Raw genomic sequence first — 24,436 nt, forward strand, 5'->3', positions numbered from 1 at the left:
ATTATTAAGAAAAACACAAAACTACCTTGTAGTATAGCAGCAAAGAATATGAATAGGTAATTCACAGAATAGTGAAAGCACCCAATAAACATATTAAAGGATGTTTAAGCCAACTCCACTAATAAAGAAATGCTAAGAAAACCACAATAATTCGATTATGTAAACATTGTTCAACTGGCAATGATTTTTAAAGATTGAAAAGATCCTGTGATAATAAGAGTGCAGCAAAAATAGGCAGCTGATGATGAAAACGTAAATTGCTCCAGTGTTTCTACAGAACAATGTGGTAGTGCTCATTCAAATTCAGAGATCACTCACAAGAACATCTACAGAAATCCCACATTTTTGGGGTTTAGGTGCAAAAATATTCATCACGATATTGTGCTGAGAAAATTTACAACAACACAAATGATGGTCAATAGGGGATTAAATAAACTATGGCATATTCAAACAACAGAATTCTAGGCAGCTATCAGAAAGAATGAGAGATTTACATGTATGCCAAGAAAGGAAGACTGAGATTTATTATAAAGAAGAAAAAGTAGTTGCACAATTCTATAAACAGCAAGATTCTATTCCTGATTAAGTGATACTTTTTATATATCCTTGTAAATTTTTGGAATTGCATAGACAAATCTGGAAATAACATATATCAGGGAGTGGTGGTGATTTCTGAGGCTTAGAATTACAGAAAATTTTTACATCTAAGTTACACATTTCTGTAATGTTTGAAATGTTGCCACTTTTTTTTCCTTTTTTTTTTTTTTTTGAGACAGAGTCTTGCTTTGTCACCCAGGCTGGAGCGCAGTCACACAATCTCAGCCCACTGCAACCCCCGCCTCCTGGGTTCAAGCTATTCTCCTGCCTCAGCCTCTCAAGTAGCTGGGACTATAGGCAGGCACCACCACACCCAGCTAATTTTTGTATTTTTAGTAGAGACAAACAAATATCTCTTTTATAATTAGAAACGAAGCATGTGAATTTTAAGGAGGTGAATCAAGTTGTGGTGGTCTCAGCTTGCCACGACAGACTTACTATTCAGGATATAAAATGAGAATGTTCTGAAAAATGCCCACTTTACCTCGATATGTAGATCAAACAAAGGACACCTTAGGTGGTCTAAAGTCTCTACGAGTGGCTTCTTTTTCATGTAGTAAAAGGCCAGGACTGCCACAAACAACTGGGGCCTCATCTCCCAGGCTCCATGCAAATGCCACTATGGCTCATCAAGCTTTGATCTGAATTCGTTTTTTGTTTTTTGTTTTTGTTTTTTTCTTTTTTGAGACAGGGTCTCGCTGCATTGCCCAGGCTGGAATGCAGTGGTGCGATCACAGCTCACTGTAGCCTTGACCTCCTGGGCTCGAGCAGTCCTTCTGTCTCAGCCTCCCAAATAGCTGGGACCATGGGCATGTGCCACCACCACTGGCTAATTTTTAAAATTATTTGTCTTGCTATGTTACCCAGGCTGTGGATTAGGATTTGATGAAGTAGAAACCAGAAGCAGCTTGACTTTGGCCAGGCATAAAAATCCTCCCAGAACCTGTTTATGAAGGGACCTCCCTGGCCCCTTACCCAGATATAAGGGAAAACAATTGGAAACATTCCTTATCCAGGAACAATAACAACAATAATTAGTGCCACAAGGCTTTCCCAACAAAACCCCAATCACAGCCTCTCCCCATGAGTGCTGAGGTTGAGCCAAGTAATTAAAAAATGAAAACCCCTTACCCAACCAGTTGACGCTGGAGAATGTGAAGAACACAGAAGTGGGAGAGGAATAGCTCTCCCTTTTATTGGTAAAAAACCCACCTTCTCAGGTGAATCAGTAAATTCTATTTCACTGGGGTTTTGAAGCATTAAGCAGATGAGATGGTCCATCAATCCCAGTGAGCCTTGTCTCAAGCAGGGAGAGAAAAACAAGTTTTCCCACCTCAAAGGGATGGGAAGATGGGAGAAATACTTCCTCCCTGCCCAAGAGGGAACAAAGCCTACCTGTAGGTGTGTGCAGATGGGACATTGACAGTGGGTAAGCCAGGGAGGGAGCCTTCTGGGCCCTTTGATGCCTGCACCTTGCCAGGATCACAGAAGAATCTCTGAATTCTATTCCTGATTACGTGATACTTTTTATATATCCTTGTAAACTTACATGTAGCAATCTCTACGAAATTGCAGTATGTTAGGGTTTTTGCCTTTTAATTACTTTTCAGGAGTGCCTTCAAAAACATTATACAAAATGGCAGCCCAAAGCCTTGATCAGCTTGAGCAAGAGCTTCCTAGAGGCCAGGCACAGTGGCTCATGCCTGTAATCCCAGCACTTTGGGAGGCCAAGGCTGACGGATCACTTGAGGTCAGGAGTTTGAGACCAGCCTGGCCAACATGACGAAATCCCTGTCTCTACTAAAAATACAAAATTAGTTGGGCGTGGTGGCGGATGACTATAATCCCAGTTACTCAGGAGGCTGAGGCAGGAGAATCACTTGAACCTGGGAGGTGGAGGTTGCAGTGAGCCAAGATCGTACCACTGCACACCAGCCTGGGCAACAGGGCAAGACTCCATCTCAAAAAAAAAAAAGAGCTTCCTAGAGAGAAGAGGAGGAAGGACTCTTCCCATCTGGTAACACTTGTGCCACTTGTTGGTTGTCCATTAAGTAGGAAGCATAACTTATATGATGTACAAGCATGATGTCCCATCTTACAGATGAGGAAACTGAGGCTCAGAGAGATGATTAACTTGCTCAACGTCACACAGCTGGTAGGTGGTGAGGTCAGGATTCAAACCCAGGTCAGTGTGACTCCACCACCAGAGGCTACTATTAGATTCAGAGGGAGAGATGTCTTCAGGCAACCCAGGTGGGATCTTCAGGCAGGATGCCTGGTACATTAGTTTCCTATTGCTGTTAGAACAAATTACCACAAATTTAATGGCTCAAAATGACACAAATTTATTATTTTAGAGTTCAGAAGGAGGTCAGAAGTCTGAAACGGGTCTTACTGGGCTGAAAACAAGGTGTCAGCTGAGTTGCATTTCCTTCTGGAGGCTCTAGGAAGAAAATCTGTTTCCTTGTCCTTTCCAGCTTCTAAAGCTCCCTGCATTCCTTGGCTTGTGGCCCCTCTCAACATCTTTAAAGCCAGCAATGGGTGGTTAAGTCTTTCTCACCATGCCATCTCTTTGGTTCTCACTCTTCAACCCTCTCATCCCCATTTAAAGACCCTTGTGACTACATTGGACACTCAGATAATCCCAGATAATCTCCTTAATTTAAGGTCACTGGATTAGCAAACTTAATTCCATCTGCAGCCTAATCCCCCTTGCTAAGTATCGTAACATATTATTCACAGGTTCCAGGGATTAGGACGTAGTGGGGAGCCATTATTCTACCTACCACACTCAGAGAGGCAGCAAGTTCATGGGGCCACCAAAGCCCAGGGTCTGGTTTCCACCTTTGCATGAGGATGGAGAAACTGACTCACTCTGGCTAAAATGTCCAATAGCCTGAGTAACAGGCTAGGAATGCCTGAACACAGTGGGAGGACTGGCCTTTCAAGAGGCCACTTCCATTCAAGGCACCTCTGTCCTGGTCCTGATGGGATCAGAAGGATCTGGCCCACGGATTATTTACCCAGTCTTATTTATGTTTACTTTTATAAAAGTAATACCTGCTCACTCATGCAAGATATTCAAACATTACAGAAGTGCATGCCTATGAGACACTATAATGTGTCCATGAGGGCCGGGCGCAGTGGCTCACGCTTGTAATCCCAGCACTTTGGGAGGCCGAGGCAGGCGGATCACAAGGTCAGGAGATCGAGACCAAGGTGAAACCCCGTCTCTACTGAAAATACAAAAAAATTAGCCGGGCGTGGTGGCGGGCGCCTGTAGTCCCAGCTACTCGGAGAGGCTGGGCAGGAGAATGGCGTGAACCTGGGAGACGGAGATTGCAGTGAGCCGAGATTGCGCCACTGCACTCCAGCCTGGGCGACAGAGCGAGACTCCGTATCAAAAAAAAAAAAAAAAAAAAAAAAAAAAAAGGAGGGGGGGAGAGTGGGGGAAACCGGGGGAGGGGGAGTTGAGGGTGGCCGGATTGGGCCCCACGCCCCCCCCCCGGGGGCGAAAGGGAAACACCCAAAAAAAAAAAAAAAAAAAAAAAAAAAAAAAAGGATTTGGGGGCTGCTCTTTTGGGAGATTCTGGCTCAGAGTCTCAGATGAGATTGCAATCAAGATGTTGGCCACGGCTGTAGTCAACTAAAGGCTTGTCTGGGGTGGGAGGATTTGCTTCCAAGGTTACTCATGTGGCTGTTGGCCATAGGTTTTCATTTCTACCACGTGGACCTCTCCATAGAGCTGCTCACTACATAGTAGCTGGCTGTATTCTACTGGTCACACAGATCAACCCTTGCCCACTGTGAGAACAGACTATATAAAGGTTTGAATTTCAGCATGCAGGGATCCTTAAGGCCATCTCGGAGGCTGGTGTTGGGGATTGAATGGTGCCACTGCTCCTCTGTCTCCCTGCAAAATGTGTGTCCACCTGCAACCTGTGACTGTGAACTTACTTAGAAAAGAGGTCTTTGAAAATATAATTAAGTTAAAGGTCTCAAGATTAGATCATCCTGGATTATCCAGGTGGGCCCTAAATCCAATGACAAATGTCTTAAGAGAAGACACAGACAAAGAAGACCAGTGGAGATAAAGGTAGAGATAAAGAGTGATATGTGTACAGGCCAAAGAATGCCAAGGATTTCTAGCAGCCCCCAGAAATTAGGAAAGAGGTGTGGAGTGAATTTTCCCTCAAAGCCTCCAGAAGGAACCAATCCTGCCAACACTGTGAATTACAGCAGTCATAGTCCATGAATATAGCTGGTTACCACAAGAAATCAGCCCGTCAGTGTGATTCTCACTCTAAAGTCAAAGGTATATATCTTGAGGTCTCCTCCTAACTGCCTGTGGAATCTTATGACAGCCATTCATAAATATTTATTAAACACTTACCATTTGCCAAGCATTGTTCTCAGTGCTGGGAGCACCATGGTGAAGAAAAGAGACAAGGATCTCTGCCTTCACTCTCTGTCTATCACAGGCTACTGACATTCACCAGAAAGGAGCTTTCATCCTGGTAAGGATCAGTTCAATACCTTAGTACATTGACTCTTCCAAATTCCTCATGTTATAATGATCTTATATATCTACTGGAGGAAGATTAAGATGAAAAGTCCTAGAGTTGGGGGTTGCATTTAATAAATGAAAAATACAGAATTCTGTAACATTGCCTATTGCAGGATAAACATGAGGAGTGAATTATCCTTAAGCCGCTCTACCCCCAAATCATCATTCTTTAAGTGGAGATTGAAGAATGGTTCGCCCAATACCCACGGAAACCATCTTATGCTCTTCCACCTTTTCCATTTCATTCGATGGTTCTCTTTCTTTCCTGGTCTGGAAGGTCCCTTGTATATCAATGCAATCAAATTACCCTACCCTAGCCCACCACAAGGGTCGAGAGCAGACCAAAGTAACTGGTTAGACCAGTAAGAAGATGAGGATGGTATTTGATTAAGCAGTATGACCTTGCAAACTATTATTACATACACTAAGGTTTCTTTTCCAGGAGATAGATAGATGATAGATAGATAGATAGATAGATAGATAGATAGATAGATAGATAGATAGATAGATGATAGATAGATAGATAGACAATCTCAAAACCAAAGAACAGAGCATCTGCATTTTAAAAATACATGATGTATTTGCATATGGAATCCATAAATGGAACACCCACACTAAAACTACCACTCAAAATCATTTTGTGCACAGAACATATTACACAACAATTACTTATTTGCCTAAAATAGTGTTGGATTATTTCACAAAACCTGTATCCACACCTGTTTATTTGGCATTAGATGTGTTTCATTCCGAGTCATGTTATGTAGTCTTTCCTCTAAACCATTGTTTCTCAAACTCCAGTGCACATCAGCATCACTTTGGATGGATAAATGCTCACCAAAAATAAAAATTCATCATAGAAGTTGTGTTTTTGCATTATTGAGGCAGGGTCCAAGAATCTGCATTTAACTAGCTCTCTCAGTGATTCTTTCTTTTTAAATTTTTTTTTATAAAAAAAAGAGAGAGATGCAGTCTCACTATCTTGCCCAAGCTGGTCTCAAACTCCTGAACTCAAGTGATCCTCCTGCCTCAGCCTCCCAAAGTGCTAGGATTACAGGTGTGAGGCCTCAAACCCAGCCTCTCTCAGTGACTCTGATACACAGAAACTTGCTCCTGGTGCCCCATTCCTGACCCTGGGTCATTGCTTGGGTTATAAGTGATCTTCTGTTTTAATTGACATTCACCCTGTTCTTGGCCTTATTGGTAAACGTAATACAGAAACTCCTTTCCTGACAGCTGTAAATCACCTGTCCCTTAAAGCACACCCCCTAATCTGCTGGGTTTAGCCCTGACACCATACTATTACAGGCAGGTCCAGCCTTCCATGGGAGGTATGAGTGTCTTCACAGAAAGGTCTCCTCTGGTCACCCGCAGGACTGGGCAGCCAAGCATAGCTGTCATTTTTAGATGAGTTCTGAGGCCACTCCTGGTATCAGCATGAATCACCAACAACACCTCAATCACATAAATTTTAAGACAGGTATTAGGAATCCAAATACCTCAATTTTCTGAGAACTATTTACGCTTTTAGTCCCCTTTCATGGGTTTCCAGAAGCCCAGAGCTATTTCTATAAGGCTGGGAATAAAAACTGAGTGAGGGGCAGTGGGGGACATGAGTACACCAAGGTGGTGTGAACACTGGTCTAGGTTCTAGCTCTGCCACTTGCCTGGTGTGGGATTTTGGAAATAGACCCTTTCCTTCTCTGAACCATCAATGGCACCTTCATTCTTTATAGCTGGGGACACTGTCTTACAGGACTCTTGGGAAAAGTCAATGTAGGAATGGAGGAGAACGTGAAGGTCTGTAGTCACTTATGCAGTCGACAAGTATTTATTGAGTGCCCACTGCATGTCAGGTAGACCCAGGAGATGTAAGGATGACAAAAGTAGACATGCTGTTTTCTCAGAGCTCAGAGTCTATCAGGGTAGACAGACATAAAATGACTAATAAAATAAATAACTATAAAATTGTACCAGTTGTAAGTGCTAAGAGAAGGTCAATGGTGAAAGTCAAGGACCTGTGGTCAGGAGCTAACTGTCAGGGAGCACTGGTGAGGTCTGTGACCCTGAGCTATTGGCAGAGTGAGGGACAGTAGAGGCAGCAGGATTGGTGGAAGGCAGCACAGGAGTTGGAAGGGCCTCACTAGCAGAGGACAGCTTGGGTCAATGAGATGATGCCCAGGGAGCTGAGTGGGGAGGACAATTCGGGGGACAGGACCTTCACAAGTAGTACTCCATCATCTGTGTGACATCCTCAGCGTGGCTCCTCCTATGTCTTTCCAGCCTTGATCTATCAAAATCCTTCCTATTTTATACTCAGTAGTTTATCTGTCCCACTCACATGACATCGTCAGAAGCAATACGGCACAGTGGTTAGAACGCAGGCTCTGGAGCAGACAGACCTGGTTTCAAATCCTGGTTCCATTGCTTGTTGCCTGGGGGACCTTGGGCAAGATAATTCCTCCCTCTCAGCCTCAGTTTCCTCTTCTGTGAAATAAGGAAATAATATTACTTACCTCATAGTGAGAGGTGACAGCGTGCTGGCAGTCCTCAGCCCTCGCTCGCTCTCTGCGCCTCCTCTGCCTGGGCTCCCACTTTGGTGGCACTTGAGGAACCCTTCAGCCCACCGCTGCACTGTGGGAGCCGCTTTATGGGCTGGCCAAGGCCAGAGCCGGCGCCCTCAGCTTGCAGGGAGGTGTGGAGGGAGAGGCGCCAGCGGGAACCGGGGCTGCGCGCGTCGCTTGCGGGCCGGCTGGAGTTCCGGGTGGGCGTGGGCTTGGCGGGCCCCCCCACTCGGAGCAGCCGGCCAGCCCTGCTGGCCCCGGGCAATGAGGGACTTAGCATCCGGGCCAGCGGCTGCGGAGGGTGTACTGGGTCCCCCAGTAGTGCCAGCCCACCCGCGCTGCGCTCGATTTCTCACCGGACCTTAGGGGCCTTCCCGCGGGGCAGGGCTCGGGACCTGCAGCCCGCCATGCCTGAGCCTCCCACCCCCTCCATGGGCTCCTGTGCGGCCCGAGCCTCCCAGACGAGTGCCACCCCCTGCTCCACAGCGCCCAGTCCCATCGACCACCCAAGGGCTGGGGACTGCGAGCGCGCCGCACGGGACTGGCAGGCAGCTCCACCTGCAGCCCCGGTGCAGGATCCACTGGGTGAAGCCATCTGGGCCCCTGAGTCTGGTGGAGATGTGGAGAACCTTTCTGTCTAGCTCAGGGATTGTAAACACACCGATCAGCACCCTGTGTCTAGCTCGAGGTTTGTGGATGCACCAATTGACACTCTGTGTCTGGCTGCTCTGGTGAGGCCTTGGAGAACCTTTGTGTGGATACTCTGTATCTAACTGATCTGATGGGGACGTGGAGAACCTTCAGATCCCTGCTCAGGGATGGTAAACGCACCAATCAGCGCCCTGTCAAAACAGACCCCTCGGCTGTACCAATCAGCAGGACGTGGGTGGGGTCAGATAAGAGAATAAAAGCAGGCTGCCCGAGCCAGCAGTGGCAACCCGCTCGGGTCCCCTTCCACACTGTGGAAGCTTTGTTCTTTCGCTCTTTGCAATAAATCTTGCTACTGCTCACTCTTTGGGTCCATACTGCTTTTATGAGCTATAACACTCACCCCGAAGGTCTGCAGCTTCACTCCTGAAGCCAGCGAGACCACGAGCCCACCGGAAGGAACGAACAACTCCAGATGCGCCACCTTAAGAGCTGTAACACTCGCGGCGAAGGTCTGCAGCTTCACTCCTGAGCCAGCGAGACCATGAACCCACCAGAAGGAAGAAACTCCGAACACATCTGAACATCAGAAGGAACGAACAAGTCCAGACGGGCCACCTTAAGAGATGTAACTCACCGTGAGGGTCCGCGGCTTCATTCTTGAAGTCAGTGAGACCAAGAACCCACCAATTCCGGACACAATAGGATCAGTGTGATAAATTAATACATGTGAAAGTTTTAGAACAGCACCTGGCACATAGTAACTGGTGAACAAATATTAGCTACTAATGTTACTGGTTTTCTTTTCTTTTTTTTTTTTCTTTTTTGAGACAGAGTCTTGCTCTGTCACCCAGGCTGGAATGCAGTTCTGCAGTTCTCCTGCCTCAGCCTCCTGAGTAGCTGGGACTATAGGCATGCGCCACCATGCCCAGCTAATTTTTGTATTTTTAGTAGAGGTGGGGTTTCACCATGTTGGCCAGGCTAGTCTCGAACTCCTGACCTCAAGTGATCTGCCCACCTCGGCCTCCCAAAGTGCTGAAAGTACAGACGTGAGCCACTGCGCCTGGCCATATTACTGGTTTTCTAAGAACTTAATATGTAATAGCTCATCTACTTCCTACAGAAAATCTATGGAAGTTACCATTATCATTGCAGCTTTCTATGGAAGGATTCATTCATTCTTTAAGAATATGTTAGGTATTGTGCTAGCAACTAGGATTGGCAGTGAGCAAAACAAACATAGGCCCTACTCTTAGATGCAGGAAAGGTGCTTAAAATGCTACTGGACTCCCACTGACTGAGTCCAGGACAACTTAAGCCTTAATATAAATCATGATAGTAACAATTATAAGGTGTTACATAAAACAGGAACCCACGAGTCCATACCAACATAAATACATGAATGCACAAATAAATAAATGGGGAGGATGAAAATTCTTCAGTATGTTGGAATGCCAACTAAAACATGCAGAGAAATGGTTGGGTTTTTAAAAAAATTCACAGATTGGCAAATATCATAGTAATAACTGATTCAGGAAGAATTGTTGTTGGTTGCTAAAACTATAAGGTAGAAGTTTGATGAGGAATGAGACGTATGTTCTCAGAATATTTATTACAGGCCAGGCATGGTGGCCCACGTCTGTAATCCCAGCACTTTGGGAGGCCAAGGTGGGCAGATCACTTGAGTTCGGGAGTTTGAGACCGACCTGAGCACCATGGCGAAATCTTGTCTCTACAAAAATAAAAACTTAGCTAGGCATGGTGGCATACACCTGTAGTGCCAGCTACTTGGTTGGCTGAGGTGGGAGGATCACGTGAGCCCAGGAGGTCGAGGCTGCGGAGAGCTATGATTACAGTACTGCACTCCAGCCTGAGAGACAGAGCAAAACCCTGTTTCCAAAAATAAAAAATACTTATTACAATGAGGATCACTCGAGCATTCCTCCCACCTCATTTTTTAATTTTTTGGTAGAGATGAGATCTCACTGTGTTGCCCAGGATGGTCCTGAACTTCTGAGCTCAAGCAATTCTCCTGCATCAGTCTCTCAAGTGCTGGGATTACAAGCTTGAGCTACCAAGCCTGGCCCTAAATCTGAAATCATTTAAAAATTAAAAGCTACCAAAAAAAAAAAAAAATCAGAACAACTCCAACCCTCCCCCTATACGTGTTTGAGAGGAGCAGGGACAAGGTGTGTGTAGGGGAGAGAGATCTGATGGGGAATTGGAAACCCACTCGGGGGCTGTGCCTCTCTGCAGACAGTTGCTTCTGGCTGGCTGAGGACGGGTGCTGACAGTGAGAAACATTATTTATGGCCCGTTTCCAGTGCGGGAGGAAATAACATGAGGAGACAGAGAAAGCTCTGTCAGGCTGAGTGGCAGGGCCCTGGGGACCAGCACCAGGGAAGTGGGAAGCTGGGGAGTGGGCAGGAGGTGGGGTCCTGGCAGGCTCTTCGAAGTCAGCAGGGCTTGATGGGCTGAGCCCTGGGAACCTGGGAGTCACTGACCCAGGATTCTCTCCCACCACAGGGAAAAAGGAAGGAGGGGAGAAGAGACTGGGAAGAAGAGAAGGGGAGAAGCTAGCAATGTAGTTAGTTTCTACTAACTTACTCTCTGCCAAGCACTGTTCTGGGTGATTCGCATATACTACCTCACTAATCTTCGTAAAAAATTTTTGAGATAACCTCTGTTATTATTCCCATCTTAAAAAGCTATTTAAAATAAGAAAATTGTTTAAAAATTTTTTTTATTATTATTTGAGACAGGGCAGGGTCTCACTCTGCCACCCAGGCTGGAGTGCAGTGGCGTAATCATGGCTCACTGCAGCCTTGACCTCCTGGGTTCAAGTGATCCTCTTGCCTCAGCTTCCCGAGTAGCTGAGACTACAGGCGCCTGCCACCATGCCAGGCTAATTTTTGTTTTTGTTTTTGTTTTTTTGGTAGAGATGGGGTTTTGCCATGTTTCCCAGGCTGGTCTCGAACTCCTGACCTCAAGGGATCTGCCCGCCTCAGCATCTCAAAGTGCTGAGATTACCGGCGTGAGCCACTCTGCCAAGCCTCAAATAAGAAATTTTTAAAAATTACTTAATAATCTGGCAAGAAGTATGGAACACCCAGAAGCCAAAAAGTAAGTGAAAGTAGGAATCTAAGGGAAGTAGGCAGGGCAGGAAGGGGCCTTTGACCTGGAGGGCATTTGCTGAATCATGTGAGCCCAAGCTCTGTTTCTCATGGGCTGATAGAGATGTGAGACACAGGAGTCATTTCCCAGAACCCACCCCAGAAAGGTGACCCCATCCTACTGCCTGCACAAAGCTGAAGCTCCAGCAGTCTCCATTGTCAGGTTAGGGGAAAACTGGGAGTGAATCTCACCACTCGCCATCCCCACAAAAATCTACGAAGAAATCTCAGCTCTAAGTTGAGGGTAAAAGCATTTTCCCAGAGAATTCATAATCCCAGATGGGCTGTCAGTGGTTTCAAAGCCTGAATTCACAAACCCTGATTAAATTAAAACATCTCAAGCTGAAGTTTTAGATGATAGTATCCCTCCAGAGATTTTGGCATGAAAGTAAAAGCAAGTGGCAGCAAATTCCTTCTTTTCCTGGATGTTCAAAAAGCAAAAAGGTAAGCAGAAAAATAATGCAAACTCCATTATATAAACCACAAACTCAACAACACATAAAGACAGGCGAAAGCAAAGGCTTCACACAAAAGCCATGAAGGTGAAGTGCACAGAGATTGCTTGCGGGGGGCGGGGGGCGGGGGGCGCAGGGCTGTGTGGGTGTGGGGTCGTGGGTAGGGGACTGGGGCTCAGGGGGATGCCGAATAGTGAGCCAGCTTGGGAGTGGCTGATTTCAAAAAACCTCTATCAAAACTACTTTCACCCTAAAGGGTCTCACCCTAAAGCAGACTTCCTTAACCTTGGCACTATTGACATTTGGGGCTGGATAATTCTTTGTTGTGGGGGCTGTCCTATGCATTGTAGGGTGTCTGGCAGCACCCCCGGGTTCTACTTACTAGATGCCAATAGCATCAACCCCCACCCCAAAGTATGACAGCCAAAAATGTCTCCAGACATTGCCAAATATCCTCAGAAGGGCAAAATTGCCCCTGGTTGAGAACCACTGCTCTAAAATAATAATAAACCGAGATCCCTGGTATATAACACAAGTTATAGATTTGAGGAGCATGGAGTAGAGATGGAGAAGCCTCTTTGTGATTGGCTGGAGAGGGTGAGGCAACATATGTGTAGAGAAAATAGCATGATACCCAGTGGCAGCAGATCTCAGAAAGTGCTGGCAAAATTCCATTCCCTGAAAGAAACTTCTACCAATAGCTGGGCATGAAAATCCAACTCATTCAATGGCATATAATTTTAAAACTTAAGTCAGCACAGAATCAATACAAAGATACTAAAGGCAAAGTGTGGTAAAGGTCAGTAAAACCTGGTAGACAGAGAACACTGGTGAGAAAAAAAAAAAATGTTATCATGGAATAGATAAAAAACCTCACCAAACAGTGTTCTGTGGATTAACAAATCTTCATAAAACAATTACCTCTGTGAAGGAAGGCCACAAAGTGGATATAAAACAAATCAGCAAAGAAATGGGAGAGAAAGACTATGGGGGGAGATGAAGTGAGAACTGGAAGAACTGAGGCCGGGCGTGGTGGTTCACGCCTGTAATCCCAGCACTTTGGGAGGCTGAGGCAGGTGGATCACCTGAGATCGGGAGTTTGAGACCAGCCCTGCCAACATGGTGAAACCCCGTCTCTACTAAAAATACAAAAAATTAGCCGGGCATGGTGACAGGTGCCTGTAATCCCGGCTACTCAGGAGGTTGAGGCAGGAGAATCACTTGAACCTGGGAGGCAGGGGTTAAAGTTAGCCAAGATCGCGCCATTGCACTCCAGCCTGGACGACAAGAGCGAAACTCTATCTCAAAAAAAAAAAAAAAGAAGAAGAAGAAGAAGAAGAACTGGAAGAACTGAGGAAATAAGTACAAGAGCAAACAAAACAATTTCAGAAATGAAGATGCATTTGGAAGGAGAACTTAGCACTGTAATGGAAATTGAGGATAGGAATAGAAAAGTGAATATAATGAGATAGAATAAAGAAAGTGGATTTATTAACTAGAGAGAAAAAGATAAATATGGAAGAAAAGGGAAAAGAGAGACAACATATACATAACTGGAATCGCTAAAGAAAAAAACAAAACAATAAAATTCGATAAATTTTTAGAAATAGAAGGTAACTTTCTTGAAACCAAAGATGTGAATCTAACTAAAAGGTAATAGACGTGCCAGGGAAAGTTGTCCTAGAACAGTCAAATCCAAGATTCCTAATAAAATTATCAGATGAGTAGCCAGGCCAAAAAAGAAAAAAATAATCCAGTCACTCATAAAAGGACTAGTCCCAGCAATATTCAATACCAAAGAGTGGCACAAAACTCACAGGATATTTAAGCCATTTACATATCTTCTTTGGATAAATGTCAGTCAAGTCCTTTGCACATTTTTTAATTGGGTTGTTTGTCTTTTTGTTGTTGAGTTGTAAGAGTTCTTTATATATTCTAAATACTAGACTCTTACCAGATATATGATTTGCAAATATTTTCTCCCATTTTGTGGGTTGTTTTTTTTTTCACTATTTTTATAATGCTCTTCTATACATGAAAGCTTTTAATTTTTTTTTTTTTTTTTTTTGAGACAGAGTCTTACTCTGTTGCCCAGGCTAGAGTGCAGTGGCATGAGCTCGGCTGACTGCAACTTCTGCTTCCCAGATTTAAGTGATTCTCCCATTTCAGCCTTCCAAGTAGCTGGGATTACAGGCCTGCACCACTATGCCCAGCTAATTTTTGTATTTTTAGTAGAAACAGGGTTTTACCATGTTGGCCATGCTGGTCTCGAACTCCTGACCTCAGGTGATCTGCCCGCCTTGGCCTCCCAAAGTGCTGGGATTACAGGCATCAGCCACTGTGCCAAATAAAAAGCTTTTAATTTTGAAGTGCAATTTATCTGTTTATCTGTTTTTTCTTTAGTTGCTTGAGCATTTGTTGTTATATCTAAGAAACCATTGACAAATCCAAGGTCATGAAGACTTACCCTTATGTCTTCTTGCAGGAGTTTTATGGCTTTAGCTCTTATATTTAGATTTTTGAACCATTTTGAATTAATTTTTGTTTATGGTGTGAGGCAAGGCCCACACCATACACATATACAAAAATGCATGTGGATATACAGCTGTCACAGCATCATTTGTTGAAGAAACCATTTTTTACCCATTAAATGGTCTTGATACCCTCATCAGAAAAACAATTGACTATAGATCTATGGGTTTATTTATGAACTCACAATTCTGTTCATGATCTACATGTTTATCCTAGTACCACATTGTTTTGATTACTGTAGCTTTGTAGTAGATTCTGAAATTGGGAAGTGTGTCTTCTAATTTTATTATTTTTCAAGATTGTTTTATCTATTCAGAGTGCCTTGCAATTCTACATGAATTATAGGATCAGTTTTTCCACTTATGCAAAAAAAGTTTTAAAAAGGCCATTGGTATTTTTATAGGGATTACGTTGAATCTATAGATCAATCTGAGGAGTATTGTATCTTAACAATAGTAAATCTCCCAATCCATGAATATGGGATACAGTTTCATTTACTCAGGTGTTCTTTATTTCCTTTCAGCAATGTTTTGTAGTTTTCGGTGTACAAGTCTTACACCACCTTGGTTAAATTTATTCCAAAGTATTTTATTCTTTTTGATGCTATTATAAATGGAATTGTTTGCTTAATTTCCCTTTCAGATTGTTCATTGTTATTATATAGAAATTCAACTGCTTTTTGTATGTTGATATTATACCTTGCAAAATTTCTGAATTTGTTTATTATTAATAGCTCTAAGAGTTTTTGTTGTTGTTTCTTTAGGATTTTCTACATATAGGATCATGTCCTCTGTGAACACAGATAGTTTTACTTCTTCTTTCCCAATTTGGATGCTTTTTATTTCTTTTTCTTGCCTAATTGCTCTGGCTAGAACTTCCAGTACAATGTTAAACAGCAATGGCAAAAGCAGGCATCCTTGTCTTGTTCCTGATCTTAGAGGGAAAGTTTCAGCCATTCATTGAGTTTGTTGTTAGCTATGGGTATTTCATAAATGTCCTTTACCTGGTTGAGGAAGTTTCCTTTTATTCCTAGTTTCCTGAGTGTTTTTCTGATGAAAATATGTTAGGTTTTGTCAAATGCTTTTTCTGCATCAATTGAGAAGCTCCTGTGTTTTTTTTCCCTCTGTTGTCTTAATGTGGTGTATTACCTTGGTTGATTTTCTTACACTGAATCACCCTTGCATCCTGGAATAAATCCCATCAGTCAGGGTGTGTAATCCTTTTAATATGCTTTTGGACTTGTTTGCTAGTATTTTGTTGAGGCTTTTTGTATCTAGATCTATAGGAATATTGTTCTGTAGTCTTTTGGTGTCTTTGGCTTTGGTATCAGGTTAATGCTGGCCTCATAGAATGAGTCAGAAAGTGTTCCCTCCTTTTCTATTTTTTGAATGATTTTGAGGTGTACTGATGTTAATTCTTCTTAAAATGTTTGGTAGAAATCATCAGTGATTTCAGAAATCTATCGGTGAAGCCACCTGGCCCTAGACATTTCTTTTTTTTTTTTTTTTTTTTTTGAGACAGTGTCTCACTCTGTCACCCAGGCTGGAGCACAGTGGCGTGATCTGGGCTCACTGCCACCTCTGCCTCCCGGGTTCAAGCGATTCTTCTGCCTCACCCTCCTGAGTAGCTGGGACTACAGGCGCCCACCACTGGCTAATTTTTCGTATTTTTAGTAGAGACGGGGTTTCACCGTGTTAGCCAGGATGGTCTCGATCTCCTGGCCTCATGATCCGCCCACCTCAGCTCCCAAAGTGCTGGGATTACAGGCATGAGCCACCGTGCCTGGCCACAGCCCTAGACTTTTCTTTCATGGGAAATTTTCTATTACTGATTCAGCCTCTTTACTTGTTATAGATCTATAATTAACTGGGTTTTGAAAAATATTTTCAGATTAAATCTCGAAATAAAATCCAACTCTACACTGTGTGCAGGAGACATACCTAATACAAACTCAAGAGGTTGAAAAGTAAAGGATGAGCAATGACATGCCAGGCAAATAAAAAAATAAATGTCATGATTTGATTATCCAACAAGATACAATTCTGGCCAAAAAGCATTAAGCACATTGGCAAGGAGTTATGTAATATATCATAGTGTCACTCAAATTAAATGCAGGTATAGCTATTATAAATATCTATGCAACAGATAACCTAGTTGTCACATTCACCAGGCATTCATTATAGCAATGCAGCGAGAACAAAAGCATACATATGGTAAGACATTTGAATTCACCTCGCACGGGGGAATCGCAGGAACAGTAAAGCAAGAATAACATGTAGTTAGGGTGAGGCGGTTCTGCTGTAGCACAAGAGACATACACCACGATGCCTGAGAGAAAACACAACTTTATCTTTCTCTCTTGTAACAATTCAGAACAGCAGATAGCTTTGCTTCATTCAGTAGTTCAGAGACCCAAGTTTTAACATCCCCTGGGGCCATGTTATCATCTGCTCTGTAGAAGCCAAGTTACCACCATATCCAAGTTGCTCCTGAGAGAAGGGAGAAGAGATCGTGACCTGGCATGCCCATGATCTTGGGCCTGGATCCAGAGTGACAAATATTACTTGCACTCACATATAACTGGAGAAAGCTTGTCACTGGGTAAACCCAAGGCATGGAGTTGGGTGGGCTGTCAATAGTCTAGCTTCATGCCTTGAAAAAGGGAGAGAACAGATTTTAGGGGATCACTATTAATCTCTGCCATAGCCCATCCCTCCAGCCACTACACAGCTAGGCGTGCTTATTTCACTATGAATAGAACACACTCAACCCTTCTCCATGGGGCACAAACCAACGTCCATCCAGTTACTGTGCCCTGTGTATCTGATGCATAGACCTCTCCACAGGCTCAGATGTGCTCAAGCTAAAAGACAATTCATCTGTCCCACTCATCTGCCAAATAGACAATGGAGGGACATGGAAAGGAAAGCCACGATACATAGCCCTGATCAGAAGAGAGAACACAGGCAATACAGAGTGGTCCCTGGGCAAAACCGCAGCAGCCAGAACATCTTCCCCTGCCAGGATAATTCTCCCTTGTCTATTATCCTCATCTGAAGTGGGTGTCAGAAAATGCATCTTCCTTGAGGGCTATCTGGGGAGGCTAAACAGTTACAGGCTTTTATGGTTTTTCTGGAAAAAACAATTCCCAGAAAGATTTATTAGCTTTCAAGTCTATTTGCTTCCAGTCATTTCATGAGCCAGGATGCTATTTTCTTACATATTTCTCAAGCCTGCTTCATTTCTTTGCTTCCTGGTTTAGCCACGCCTTTTTTCCTTGCATTAACGACAGCTATTTTGAGAAACGTTGAATAATAGGCATAAGAGAGAAGCATTGCCCTTAGTCTAATCTTTGCCTTGGAGCTGGATCCTTTGGACAGATGTTTTGCTTAATTGGATAGTGTTTGAGAAAGACTCGGAGCCACAGCTGTCTGTCCTGCTGTTTGGGTTACAGAAGCCCCCACTGTTCTAGACACTTGCCTTTTCCTTTGATCTGTGTTTGAAATCTGGCCAGTCCTTGCGAACGTCATCTCTTTTCTTTGCATACCTTCCTAAAAGGAACAAGGAACAGCCGATACTCACTAACCTTTTAGCTCTTCCCAACTTCTCTTCTACTTACAGCCTTGGAAGGTACAAGATCTCTCTTTCTGGCTATTGCAGGACAGAATTTCACCTATTATTTGGCCAAGAGCCTGTAGATTTCCAGCCTATAATATCTGTCCTCCTGCTGCCTGCTGCCTGACAACTAGGTTTCCATTATGGCAGCACCTCACTCTTAGTACAGATTTTTATATTTGTTAGGGCAAAGATTGTTGACTCTGAGAGAAAGAGAGGGAGGGAGAGAGGGAGGGGGAGAGATGTTACAGGTAGAAGGTGTTCATGTTCTTGGCATCTCGAACAAAGAATTGGACAAAATGCACAAAGTAAGAAGGGATGAAAGGATTTATTGAAAAAGAATGTACACTCCATAGTGTGGGGGCAACCCCGAGCACAGGGGCTCAAAGCCCTGTTACAGAGTTCTAGTGAGTTTAAATACCCTCCACTTGGGGTATGCCCTATGTAAATAAAGAGGATGAAGTAAAGTTACAAAGTCATTTACGCAGTGTATGCCCTATGGAGAGGATATTTCCTGTTATAGCTGAAGTGTGAATCGGCCTTATGTTCCCGACCTCCAGAGCCTATTTTCCTGCATCAGAAAGAGGAGAGAGGAGAGAGAGAGAGAGAACAAAACAATATGACCAAAGGAAGAAGTTTCCTTCTTTCTCATGTGGTAGAAAGAGGTAAGCATTCCAGGCAGGTGGGTCCCATCTAAATGTTCAGTCCACCTCTGTGGGCTGTGTCCCCATTAGCATGGTAGCAGCTGAACCACCACCCTATCTGGGTTGCTGCTGGTAGGAAGAAGGTAGGAAATGCAGAAGAGGCATCTTTACATCATAGACCTAGGTCTAGAAATAGCACACATATTTTTACTCATATTCCATTGGAGAGAACTGAGTCTCATGGGCCCATCAATCGATAAGGGTTGGTAAATATAATCTAATCTTGTCCCCAGGAAAAATAGGAGAAGAGATTGCAGTGACTATTAGTCTGTATCACAGATACAGAGGCTATTAACATTTAATAATATAATTTATTGGGCAGACTTGACACAGGAAAAGAGTAAGCACACCATACCTTCATGTGGCCATGAAATTTTCAGAGTCACAAAGAATAATCTCAACGATGTCCCAAAAAAGATAAAAGGTACTATAGAAAACATCTGGCCACAATGAAATTAAAGAAAAATAAATTAAAAACTAGGTCAGAGGCCAGGCGCAGTGGCTCACGCCTCTAATCCCAGCACTTTGGAAGGCCGAGGCGGGAGGATCACCTGAAGTCAGGAGTTTGAGACAGGCCTGCCCAGCATGGCGAAACTCCATCTCTACTAAAAAATACAAAAAAAATCGCCAGGTGTGGTGGCAGGCGCCTGTAATCCCAGCTACTCAGGAGGCTGAGGCAGGAGAATTGCTTGAACTCAGGAAGCGGAGGTTGCAGTGAGCCAAGATCGTGCCTCTGCACTCCAGCCTGGGTGACAAGAGCGAAACTCCATCTCAAGGAAAAAAACAAAAAACAAATAAAAAAACTAGATCAGAATAGAAATATATTTCTCCACTTGGAAAAATTACAACTAGCATTTAAACAACTTTTGGGTCAAAGAGGAAAGACAAACTGCAGTATTGCTTTAAAGCAGTAAAAAACAGGCCGGGCATGATAGCTCACGCCTGTAAGCCCAGCACTTTGGGAGGCCGAGGTGGGCAGATCACTTGAGGTCAGGAGTTCGAGACCAGCCTGGTCAACATGGTGAAACCTCATCTCTGCTAAAAATACAAAAATTAGCCAGGCATGGTAGTGCACGCCTGTAATTCCAGCTACTCGGGAGGCTGAGGCAGGAGAATCAGTTGAAACTGGGAGGCAGAGGTTGCAGTGAGCTGAGATAATGCCACTGCACTCCAGCCTGGGTGACAGAGTGAGACTCTGTCTCCAAACAAACAAACAAACAAAAAAAGGCAGTAAAAATCAAATATAGTGAAAGAAGTACTTGGAGGAAAAGCCATGGCCTTAAATATCTATATAAATAAATTCAAGAAAAACGGAATGGCTCAAAACAAGTTCAGTGGGCTCAGCCACTTTCTATGGGGCTGGCATTCCATGGCAGACTAAAGACAGCTAATTGATAAACCTCAGAACACATGCAATAGACAATAAGATGGGTGTTATGGGACATGGGGCTAGGGATAGCAGTCTCCTGGGTGCCAGCCTCTCCTAGAATGTCTCACACATCCTGGGCAATGGTGGAAGTGGGTAGCACTGTGCGAATGCCCCCTAGAAGACCAGAAGGGAGGTCAGAGGTTACCTAAAAACCAGCCAGCTGGTCCCAAAATGCTCCTGGTGGGGGCCGGAGCAGGGCTGTGGGGCAGTGGCACATTGAAGGGGGTCCCAAGCCTCCTGTGGGATGGGGCTCAGGCTGTTATGTTGAGTCTGGCATGAATTATTCAGCACACCACAGTCCAGCCCAGAGTTTCTGGGACTCTCCCCAAGTCTGGGAAGAGGAATGGGGTGGGGGTGCTGTGGTTTCAGAGAAGGTTCTGCCTCTGTTTCCCCATTCATGCATGAAGGAGGCTGAATGCCTGGTCTCTATAAACCCTGCCTGCCTGAATCTCCCTGAGGGCCAGGATTCTAGGATAGGTTTACCAGAACTTAAAGCTGGGAGGGCCCTCAGGGAAGGAGAGGGGAAATTGTTTGTTGAAAGCAAAACAGCAAGGGCAGAGTAGAGCCAGGGCTAGGGTCTGGCACGGCCCAGTCCTAGCCCAGGACTCTTCCTGTGTCTCTTGTATCACTCCCCATCCCCCACTGCTGACAGAGAACATCCTCCTGGTTGGACATAGACTGAGGGAAATGGCCTTGCATCAGTTAGGCTAATTCCAACTGCTATAATCAAGAGACCCAGCAGGAATGCATTGGTTTGGAAGGAAGGCAGAAGTTAATTTCTCTCGCAGCTAGCAGTCCATCTTGAGGCCACATTCCACATCCACAGGCAGCTCAATGTCATGAGGATCTCTAGGCATTTCCTCCTGCTTGGTCAGCGTCAGGCCATGGATGTGCCCCTGTTCTGTCTTTCGGCAAGAACAAGCACATAGGAGCAACATGCTCACAGTCTGCAGGCCTAGGCCAGTGTGCTGTGCATCGCCGGCTCGGCCATTCCACCGGGGAGAATCCAGGCCCATGCTGTGGTTTGATTGTGTCTTCTCCAAAATTCACATTGAAATGTAACGCCCACTGTGGTTGTATGAAGAGGGGAGGCCTTTGGGAATTGATTAAGTCATGCAGGCTCCACCTTCATGGATGGATTAGTGCCTTATAAAAGGGCTGGAGGGAACTAGCTTGGGCCCTTTTCTGCCCTTCTACCTTCTGCCATGTGTGCACACAGTGTTCATCCCCTCCAAAGGATGGAGCAACAAGGCGCCATCTTGGAAGCAGAAAACAGACCTCATCAGATACTTGAGAAACCAAAATAAAATTCTAAGCCCCCAACTGACCCCCTGTTGGCCAAGGGCACCTCAGAGAAAGCCTGGAAGCTGAGTTCATGGCCATGACAGGATGGGAGGTTGAAAACTGCCTTAGACTTTCTTCCCTAAGGGCTAAACAGAAACCTGCTTTTTCAAAAGACTCCACACTGATGATGTCAATCACCAGCTTATCCTCCCAGGTGCAGAACAAAGACAAGATGAGACTGTAAACCAAAAATAAAATTGTAAGCCCTCCAATAGACTGAACGTGTAACTGCCCAAGGGGTTCACATTGCCCGCTGCCTGGACAGAGTCAATTTATCAAGACAGGGGAATTGCAATAGGGAAAGAGTAATTCATGCAGAGCCAGCTGTGCAGGAGACCGGAGTTTTATCATTACTCAAATCGGTCTCCCTGAAAACTTGGGGATCACAGTCTTTAAAGATAATTTGGTGGGTAGGGCGCCAGTGAATCAGGAGTGCTGATTGGTTGGCTCGGGGATGAACTCACAGGGAGTCAAAGCTGTTCTTTTCTCCTGAGTCGGTTCCTGGGTGGGGGCCATAGAACTGGTTGGCAGGTCCAGGTGGGGCCATCTGGTTGTGAGAAATGAAAAACCTGAAAAGACATCTCAAAAGGCCCTTCTTAGGTTCACAATAGTGATGTTACCTTCAAGAATAATTGGGGAAGTTGCAAATCTTATGACCTCCTGAATAATCGCTGGTAAAATTCAGAATTCCAGCCCCTCTCATTTTGACTTGGTGGCTGGTGGCCTTTCATTTGTTTTACAAGAACAATTTGGCCTTTTGGGAAGGGCTATTATATAAACTATGCAATAAATTCCTTTCCAACGCTAGTTCGGCCTATGCCCAGGAATGAACGAGGACAGTTCGGAGGTTAGAAGCAAGATGGGTCAGTTAGGTCTGATATCTTTTACTGCCATAATTTTCTCAGTTACGATTTTTGCAAAGGCAGTTTCAATTGGACCCCCCTCTTGACCAAGGGGATTCCAAAGAAACCTGAAAAACTAGTTCCGGCCATGACAGGAAGTTGTTGTGGGGGCGGTCAGACATGCCTTGTTACACCCCCTCCCTTTGGAGCTTAGGCACAACTGACCAGCATTAACATGAAAACAAGAGATCATAACACTGACAACACACTCTTTGTAGCAATAAGATACCAAATTCCAACCTGACTCTGGTATAGAATCACATGACAGAGAGCAGGGCCTGAAGGAAATCAAAGTATTTTATTCCAAAATATAGTTCTTTGTCATATTTTGAAATGGCCCTGCAAAGCTGTCTGATGTTGCAGAAATTTGCATCTATAGAGAATCTCCTTCCCTTCCTAGGTCTTTTCCAGAGAGTCTGACACCTTTTAAGGTCTGATAAGAGGCATTTACCATCTATTCCCTCTGAAGCCTGCTACCTGGAGGATTCATCTACATCATAAGCACCTTGGCTTCCGCAACCCCTGCTATCTTAAGCATTTCTTTGTGTTGACTTCAGACTCTTCAGGCAAAGCTTAACTCTTTTAACTAATTACCAATCAGGAAATCTTTGAATCCACCTGTGACTTGGAACCCCCCTCCTCCCACCCCACCCCACTCCACCCCACTTTGAGATATCCTAACTTTCTGGACTGAACTAATGGATACTTTCCATGCATTGATTTATGTTTCTGCTTGTAACTTCTGTCCCCCTAAAATGTATAAAGCCAAGCTGTAACCCAACCACCTTGGAGACACGTTCTCAGGCCCTCCTGAGGTTGTATCAATGGCCATGCTCTTTAACCTTGGCAAAAGTAAACCTCTGAATTCATCAAGACCTATCTCAGATACTTTTTGGTTTACCAGATGGATTGTTCCTTCGCCCTCCCTGAGATGTTCTGCTGCCTCTGTCCCATTTTTCTTCAAACCTTCACCTTATCTTATGTAAAATATAGATTCACTGGGCACTAAGTCATGTCTCACATGTAGGAAACCACTCACCTCACTGCTGCGCCCCACCGCTCTTTTAAGAAAAATGTATAAATACTAAACCTCCTGGGAACCTCTTTGGGAAAAAAAAACAGCCACAGATGCATCTGTGAGTCGCATTTTTCCCGGCCGTGCCCTCAAGCTGGCTCAATAAACCTCAATTGATTGAAACACCTGTCTCAGTCACTCATTTTGGTTGTGAAACCACCTTTACAAAAATTGTAGGCCGGGTGAGGTGGCTCACGCCTGTAATCCCAACACTTTGGGAGGCTGAGGTGGGCAGGTCATGAGGTCAGGAGATTGAGACCAGCCTGGCTAACACGGTGAAGCCGTCTCCACTGAAAATACAAAAAATTAGCCGGGCGCGGTGGCACACGCCTGTAGTCCCAGCTACTCAGGAGGCTGAGGCAGGAAAATCGCTTGAACCGGGGAGGCAGAGGTTGCAGTGAGCTGAGATCATGCCATTGCACTCCAGCCTGGGCAACAGAGCGAGACTCCATCTCAAAAAAAAAAAAAAAAAAAAAATTGGAGCAGTGAGAAAATTATGACAGAAAGAGATCTGATCTAATCAACCCCCTCTTGCTTTCATTAATCAAGTTTAGCCTAAAGCTGCCTCCTTACATATTTAAGTTCAGCCTAAAGGGTTTTCTGTACATTGTGAACTATAACAAGTGAAGGTGTAGCCCACACCTGTGCAAATCACTGAGTTTTGGCCAAATGTAGCCAACTGTTCATAGCCAACTGTTCAAACTGTGTTCAAATGAGGCAAACGCTGAGATGCAACCAGTCCAGTTGTTTCTGTACCTCACTTCTGATTTCTGTACCTCATTTCCTTTTTTTTGTCTATATATCTTCTTTCACCACGTGGCTGCACAGGAG

General features: G+C 44.4%; 1 protein-coding gene across 2 annotated transcripts in view; it reads right to left on the reverse strand.

Moving 5' to 3' along the window:
* Positions 1 to 24,436, reverse strand: part of ACCSL (1-aminocyclopropane-1-carboxylate synthase homolog (inactive) like) — a 143,930-nt gene that overhangs the window by 82,646 nt on the left and 36,848 nt on the right. Inside the window, exon 1 of one of the 2 annotated variants that reach the window (XM_058446859.1) lies at positions 7,567 to 7,592. The exons of the other annotated variant lie outside the window; for it this stretch is intronic. The gene's annotated coding sequence lies outside the window, so the exon portion shown is untranslated. Of the gene's footprint in view, positions 1 to 7,566; positions 7,593 to 24,436 lie in introns of those variants that run through there. 2 annotated transcript variants of the gene reach the window in all.

This window comes from Hylobates moloch, unplaced genomic scaffold (genome assembly GCF_009828535.3).
Source record: "Hylobates moloch isolate HMO894 unplaced genomic scaffold, HMol_V3 SCAFFOLD_11, whole genome shotgun sequence".
Lineage (NCBI taxonomy): Eukaryota > Metazoa > Chordata > Mammalia > Primates > Hylobatidae > Hylobates > Hylobates moloch.